Raw genomic sequence first — 8,878 nt, 5'->3', positions numbered from 1 at the left:
TCTGTCCAACTGGCGGCCCGCAACCCCCCTCTCTGTGGCCCCCCACCTGTCTGGCTGCTTTGATGGCTTACCTTTGTGTAAGCTTTAAATGGTATCAGTACTGGCCCCCTGCATGGTTAACACCTCAGATTCAGGCTGGAAACCCCCTGTATTGTTTAAAAATGTAATCCCCTGTGTTGTTCACACTTTTTAATCCCTACATAGTTCATCCCCTGCATTGTTCACACCTCAGGCTCAGGCTGTAATCACCCATATTGTTCATCTGTTCACACCTAAAACTGTAGGAGCAGTAGGAACCCAAAAATAAACTCTGCACACTATAAAAAGAACATATACTGAGGTGGTACTGCAAAGAAAAAGTTTTTTAATATATAGTTATTGTGCAGACTGTAGGAGCAGTGCCAGCATTGTGTCACTGTAGGCTGCATGTGTGTGCCATACTCTGCCTGCCAGACTGAAGCCTCTCCTACTGTGCTTCTAGCTGGGACCATTAGGACACACCCACCCCTCAATTGAAACAAGGACAGGGATGTGAGAGGATTTATAGGGAGCTCCAAAAAATGTACAAATAGTATTATTAGACCAAAGTGAAACCTGCACCATATATTATTCATTATAGTCTTTTTCATTTGTCCGATATGTCTCCTTTAAATGTTGAAATGTTGCCTCTGTATTCAGTACCTGCTCATTAATCTGCTCACAGATCACAGTACTCTGTAAAATGTACTTCTTCAGTATCCAACACCTGCTGGTTATCTGTAGGGCAACCATCAAACTACATTTTATTTTCTTTAAGTTTACAAATCTCACAATATGCACGTCTCTAACAAAGAACATGTGTTGGGTCCAGAGGTGTTATTTTCAGCTATGAATATATTTGCTATGACTTGCAAACTGTTCTGTCATCCTGTTACATTTAATAGGATGAAAGATGATGCATGCCAAGACAAATGATTGGCATAGATTAATCCTAATCTTTTGAAGCTCCCCCAAAGCAGACTGATGGCTGCATATGTGGCCATCGTGATAATATACATTTGACTGGTGTCGAAGCTGGCCCAGTCTGAGCTTCGACACTCCCATTCTGCCTTCTTAACCCATACACATTCAGGAACAAGACACGAGCAAGGTGATTACTGTGCCTGCATCAAGTGCCAAATAATAATCCAATAAACCAGATTTTTTTTTCTCCTAGCACAAGTATTGTGGTTACTCAAGTATATATATCCAGGAGATATAGAAGTAGAGAGGAGCATTTCTATACTTTAGTTTGGAATAAAACTCATTATTAGCATTATGTGGAATAAATTAAGGTGACAAGTAAAGCTAATTTTGCAGTTCGGTTTTAGTGTTCTTCTCTCTGGTTTTACATCTTTATTGGTCAGTACACAGACATGGCAGAGAGTTAGGGCTCTGGCACACGGGGAGATTTATGGGACTCGCGAGTCTTTTTCGGCGATTTGCGCGAAATCGCGCCGCCGCGTCTGCCATCCCGCCGGCGACTTACATGTTCGCCGGTGGGATGGCAGGGGGAAGGCAACTCGGGGAGATTAGTCGCCCGCGAACAGGGAGTTTTGCCGCGGGCGACTAATCTCCCCGTGTGCCAGAGCCCTTAGACGCTTGTGTTGTGACAGGACCTCCCTGACCTTATGTCTCAGCCCTCCCTTTTAGAATGTAAGCTCTTGGAGCAGGGCCCTCCCCCTAGTGTTTCCGATCCTCATCCAATGTAACTGCAAACCATTTTTGTGAATTGTTTATATGTACATGTTAACTGTTCTGTCTTTTGTACCCCTCTATTCTGTAAAGCGCTGCGTAAATTGATGGCGCTACATAAATAATAATAATACTGGGAACAACCTGACTTCTTTTAACCCTGATTCCTAGCAACCTTTTACTGTCTGTTACCCGCTATAAAGATTTCCCCTGCAGATCACCTGCTTATAGAATGTGCTGTGGCACAGAATAAAAATATTATACCTAGAGGTGGCTTAAAAATGTACCTACCCTTAGGTATTACTACAAAACTCCAGTACTTGTGTATATTTCTGACTTTTAATAGTGTTAAGGTGTTGCAGTGTGTTTTTAAATGTTAATTTGTTGGGAAAATTAGGTTTTTGTGATGTATTTTTCTTTTTTTAGTATTATTTTAGTATATACTTACAGGGCTTGTCAGAATTGCTGCTAGAAAAATCCATTGTAGAATAATGAGAAATAACAGTCAGCCAGAAATAGTTCTTAATGTTGGAGATTTATTCATTTGGCATACCTGACAAAACATTCTGGCTCTATTACATGCTACGGATATGGAGCAGTCTTGGTGTTCTAACCGAAAAAATATATCGTTTTAAGCAGTCGCATTCCATAAATGTTCAAGAGAACATTTTTCACAAAGGTAATGCTGCACAAAGAGCCTTATTTATCTCTATTTGTTTATTTATTCATTTGAGCTGATAAAGCAACAAGTTAAATGTCATCCTTAACCTCTAATTAAACTGTACCTTTTGGTGATTGTCCTTCATGTCGCATTTCATTTAACATGCTATTCTTTTATTTCATATAAACTTGTCACTGTTATAGGGCTCTGGCACACGGGGAGATTAGTCGCCCGCGACAAAACTCCCTGTTCGCGGGCGACTAATCTCCCTGAGTTGCCATCACCTGCCATCCCACTGGCGAAAATGTAAGTCACCGGTGGGATGGCACACGCGGCGGCGCGATTTCGGCAAATTGCCGAAGTTGCCTCGCAAGGCTTTTTCGGCGATTTCCCGAAATCACGCCGCCGCGTGTGCCATCCCACCGGCGACTTACATTTTCGCCGGTGGGATGGCAGGTGATGGCAACTCGGGGACATTAGTCGCCCACAGACAGGGAGATTTGTCGCGGGTGACTAATCTCCCCGTGTGCCAGAGCCCTATAACAGTGACAAGTTTATATGAAATAAAAGAATAGCATGTTAAATGAAATGAGACATGAAAGACAATCACCAAAATCTCCCCGTGTGCCAGAGCCCATAAAAGTCACAGTGGTTCAAGATAATGTGCCTTCATCCCTATACACTGTGTAAAAAAAAGGAGAGGCTTATTTAAGTCGGACTGCTTAATTAAGCCAACGGACCAATTACCAAAGAACTACAATCTCTGTGCTGCAGAAATATGTTGGCCCTATATAAATACCAGGAAATCAATAAATACATTTTGGCCTTTCTGATCTTATACGTGCAACTAAACTGGTAAAGGGGATGGAAGATTTAAGCTATGAGGTTAAACTGTCGAGGTTGGGGTTGTTTTCTCTGGAAAAGAGGCGCTTGCGAGGGGACATGATTACTCTGTACAAGTACATTAGAGGGGATTATAGGCAGTTGGGGGATGTTCTTTTTTCCCATAAAAACAATCAGCGCACCAGAGGTCACCCCTATAGATTAGAGGAACAGAGCTTCCATTTGAAGCAGCGTAGGTGGTTTTTCACGGTGAGGGCAGTGAGGCTGTGGAATGCCCTTCTTAGTGATGTGGTAATGGCAGACTCTGTTAATGCCTTTAAGAGGGGCCTGGATGAGTTTTTGAAAAAGCAGAATATCCAAGGCTATTGTGATACTAATATCTACAGTTAGTATTACTGGTTGTATATATAGTTTATGTATGTGAGTGTATAGATTGGTTAGTATAGGTTGTGTGCTGGGTTTACTCGGATGGGTTGAACTTAATGGACAATGGTCTTTTTTCAACCCTATGTAACTATGTAACTATATACACAAAGAACAAGGCCTTTACTTAGCCTTTACAGATGCCTGATCACTACAGAAAGGAAATAGCAGAGGCTAGCAAATATAGAAAGGCGCTTTACTAGATTTTCAAGGATTTTGCTTATCATAGTCAAGTCAATATTATTCTAAAAGTATTATATAAACTAGGGATACACCAAATCCGCTATTTTGGGGATTGACTGAATCCCGAATCCTCTGAAAGATTTGGGCGAATACTGAGCCGAGTTCTAATTTATATATGCAAGTAATGCTATGGAAAGAGAAAGATTGCCAGTGCTTAGTTTGCCTTCAAAAATTATTTTTACAAAAAATGAGGCGTTAGTACCACACTTGGGCTAAATATGTAAGCTCACGTGCCACGTCAAGGCCCCTCATTGTACGTGAGTCCTACACTGTCTATTAACATTATAAGTCTGTGATGCAATTAAAATCAAGTCCCCCAGCAAACAATGTGACTGAGTAGTAAGACCATGTTGCACCTACCCTTAGCTCAGAGGATCTAGTGAAAAAGCAGGGAGCTTTTAAGCCCCAGCTCATTAACATACACTTGAAAGTAGTTCCTTTAAAAGCTACATAGCAGCTAGAAGCAATATTTGGCTACACTTCGTGCACAAAACACAGAAAAAGGTCACCAGCACTCGGTCTAACCCACACTGTAGTGTTGACCAGCTGCTTAGAAATGATAAAAAGCCATTATTTGTACACTAAAAGAAAGAGAGCTATTCAACTTCAACTTTTCAACTTCTGTGATTATGTGACAAAAAGTCATGTGATTTTAAGGATTCAGATTTGGTTTTACCAGGCACATGGATTCAGCCAAATCTGAATCCTGCTGAAAAACACTCTAAGCTCCGCTTGCATCACACTCAATGTGCCGGTCAATTTTCTGCTGGTTTCTTCAACTTTCCTGTCATACAGTAGTTATTATAATCAGTGAAGGCCAAACCACGTGCTATATTTATCATATCTTTATTTGTACATTAAACAATGATGCTGTTGGTAGTGTGCAAGCAAGAGTCTTTTTCATATCTTGTCCAGCATAAAATAGCCTTGTGTATGTACAATATAACAGAACAAAAGTAGTGCTGCTTTGCAGGTCTTATGGAGGTAACCCATAAATAGAGCAAATGTGTATGGAGGCATTGTGTCTAGGCTGCTAGATTTAATGCAAGCAAAATCTCTGACCCTTCTAGTGTAAGTGCCTGTATAAAGAAACACAGATCAGTACCTCTACAATATAACTGTCCAAAGTATGATTCAAAGTGGGAATAAATCGCATCAGCACCTTCACTCTTATTGAATTTCCCTGCTATGTGATCTTTTAATAAAGGAGTACATCATTAATCTGATGTCTCGGTGCAACCGTGCATGTGGAAACAGTGGCTCAGTTGGACTCTGAAGCATGAAAGCCTAGGCTCGTTTCCTGGGTCAATTCCTTGTGATCTCAGGCAAGTCAATTTTTCTTCCTGAGCCCAATCCATTAATGATGGCTGCACATGAAAGATCTGTGGGGCAGAGCCTAAGTTTCTGAATAATTATGTGCTTAGATCTGTGGGAAGCTAGTATGGTATGTAAGAACCAAGCACATTCAGTATACAGGACCATTAGTGTTCCTGCTTAGCTTATTTGCAATTTTGAGCCTATGTTAGTGCATGTTTAAAACCACTACTGCAGCGTTTTATTCTACACAAACACTTCTAAACGATATGTTTTATTTTTAATCATCTGTATAGTTTTAAGTACAGGTATGGGATCACTTATCCGGAAACCTGTTATCCAGAAAGCTCCGAATTACGTGAAGGCCATCTCCCATAGACTCCATTATAAGCAAATAATTCTAATTTTTAAAAATGATGTCCTTTACCTATGTAATAATAAAACAGTACCTTGTACTTGATCCCAACTAAGATATAATTAATCCTTATTGGAGGTAAAACAAGCCTATTGGGTTTATTCAATATTTCAATGACTTTTAGCAGACTTAAGTTATTACATTACGGAAAGATCCCTTATCCGAAAACCCCCAGGTCCCAAGCATTCTGGATAACAGGTCCCATACCTGTATATGTAATAAAATATTTTCAAACATCTTTATATAAAACAACATTTCCTGCTGCCAAGATCAATAAATACATTTTGGCATAATTTTTCGCTGTGAGCATTATGAATACAAAACACTCCAGCAAAAACCTGTAGAGATCATGTAGAAGCAAATGGCAGATGTCCCTTTTACAATTGGAAAATCTTTCTTTGCTTCAAATTTTTAGATGGATTGGATTTTTGATGCTGGCCTTTGTGCGACAAAACAAAAAAGTCAGTTTTTGCAACTTTTTCCCACACGTGCTTTTTCAGTTCAAATTTTTTTCTGAAATTTGTGGAAATTAGTTTATTTGTGGAAATAAGTGAGAAAATTTTGAGTTTTAATATATCTGCCTCTTAGTCTCAAAAAAAAAAATATTTGAACATTGAATAAAGACAATAGGATTGTTTTGTCTTAGTTGGGGTCAAGTACAGGGTAATGTTTTATTAGTACAGAGGAAAAGGAAATAATATGTAAAAATCTGATTGATTTGATTAATATAGAAAAAAGGCACAGGTGACATAAATGCAATGATAAGTCTGAGCTATTTCTCTGCGATTCCATTTAGAGCAACATGGATTGCCTGTACAGAAAGCATTAAATCTGAAGCAGCTCTAGAAAGCTTAATTTATGCTTCTGGTTTTCTTGTTTGTATACTTGGAATGCGAAGCTTTACAGATAATGTTAAATTTATCATGCTTCTCATCCCTGAGTAATCCCAGATGTATCAAGCGCGCTGCAAGTATTGTCTCCAGTTAATACAGTATCTCTTACAAAAAAGACTGAAACAGCTTCTGATTGGTTGGTTGAGAATAGTCTAATGACCAACATTGTTTTGTTGTCTCTCTCAAGATTGTAAGAAACTTTCTGCGATTATTCTCTTTTAATCTATAACATTTAAATAAAGATAACTATATTCTTTGTTAATTAGGGCAAGGCCACATGAGCGAAGATCCGCGTCTCTCAGTCCTGCGTTTTTCCATCTGGCTGAGAGACGTGGATCCACTTCCCTACTCTGCTCCATCCACCTCAATGCAGGCACACGTGTGCCCTTGCTTTTACTCATTTGATTGATTTGTATAGTTAATTAAAAATTACATTGAAAGGGGCTACATACCCTGCTTGTTCAACATGGGTTTAGTGAATAGGGTTTGTGCCTTCAAAAGATTTATAGATTTTGTTATTTCTTGAGCAAAACAGGAAAACTAAAGCTACTTCATATTTTTTTTTTTAGCCTTTGGGGGCCTAGGTCTCCCCCAACAAAAACATTTTCCCCACTACACCTATGCATCTAGCTTTAAAGGGGTAGTTCACCTTTAAGTTAACTTTTAGTATGTTACAGAATGGCCTATTTGTAGCAACTTTTCAATTGGTCTTCATTTTTTATTTTGTATATTTTTATTTTATAGTTTTTTCAGTTATTTGCTTTCATTTTCTGACTCTTTCCAGCTTTCAAAAGGGGGTCACTGACCCCAGCAGCCAAAAAGGCTTGTTTTGTAGGGTTAAAATGTTATAGTTATTGTCACTTTTTATTACTTATCTTGGTTGCCTAGATAATTTAGACCCTAGCAACCAGATATGTGCTGAATTTCCAAACTGGAGAGCTGCTGAGCCAAAAGCTAAATATTACAAAAACAACAAACCAGTTGACCAAAATCATACTAAAAGTTAATTTTAAGGAGAACAACCCCTTTAAAAAGCATTTTTCTTTCAAAGTCCTGGTGAAGTAAGCATGAAGCGCACATGTAAGGCTGAAAGTGTATAAGTTGTGAATCATTCCCCTGGTGGGAGTTCTAAGAGTTAAGTTTTAATTGTGCTAAGAGGCACGGCCCTGCACACTCAGTTTAGAAAGAAGAATGAATCTTTTATAAAGAGAAATTGTTCATTTTATAAGTAGGTCAGCAAAAGCTTACTGCATGTGACAATGTCAGACTCATCTTTGTGTGTATGAAATGGGCTTTATGATAATCTGTGGCAGATACCAAACAAATGAGACATATCTGCCACTGGTGTGGGTTTTTTCCACTTAACACTTATACTGCATAAAGGATGCATCATTAGTCTACTTCTGTCAGACTTTATAAGCAAATCTATCATTGCTTGCAGTTTTACTTGTATCTAAGATAGGAATACTGTCAGTGTGCCTAAAAAAACAGGCTCTTCTTGTGTCCCACTAGCCTACAGTTCCATATAACTGCTGGCGTCCAGATAAGGCCAGTCTAGAGGCTTATAATATGACTAAAGTTGCCACTAGGGATGCACCAAACCCACTTTTTTGGGTTCAGCCGAACCCCTGAATCCACCCTGATGGATTCTGCCGCATCCCGAACTGAATCCTAATTATCTTATGCTTATTAGGATTCGGTTCGGGATTCAGCAAAATCCAGATTGGGAAGGGTTAAAAGTTGGCACGCCCATCGCATGCGGTGAAATCCCCCCTAAAAGTTAACCCTTTCGAAATGATAATTAGCATATGCTAATGTATGCTAATTAGGATTCGGTTCGACCACGACCGTGGCTTCGGCCGAAACCGAATCCATCATAAAAAGGCTGGATTCGGCCCGAATCCTGAACCTAATCCGGGATTCGTGGGATCCCTCGTTGCCACCTTTTTTGGAAATAAAAAAACACCAACCTTCACCAACCTTTCTGTTATATTCCTTTTTTTACTACTGATATTAACATCAAGGGGCACATTTACTAAGATCTGATTTTTTTTCTGGGCTTAAAACAGGATATGGAAAAATTTGGAGTAACCACGATAATTTCTAAAGTTCTGAAAATGCTTTTATCGTTCGTACGAAAATATCGCAATTGCGTTCCAAAAGTCACAATACTTTTGTGCCGAAAACTTCGTTATCCCACAAAAACCTTTCTGGCTTTGATGCCTTCCATGTCTGACTTTGGAAGCCTTCCATGGGACTCAATGGTAATCAAACCTAGCGAAAAGATAGTCCAGAGGAAAGTGTAAACAAAGTGTTAACTAATTCCGAAATGTTCGTATTCTTTGCGCAAAGTACAATTTTTTCATGGAATTT

The sequence above is a fragment of the Xenopus tropicalis genome, chromosome 1 (assembly GCF_000004195.4).
Source record: "Xenopus tropicalis strain Nigerian chromosome 1, UCB_Xtro_10.0, whole genome shotgun sequence".
Lineage (NCBI taxonomy): Eukaryota > Metazoa > Chordata > Amphibia > Anura > Pipidae > Xenopus > Xenopus tropicalis.
This window is presented reverse-complemented; position numbering follows the sequence as displayed.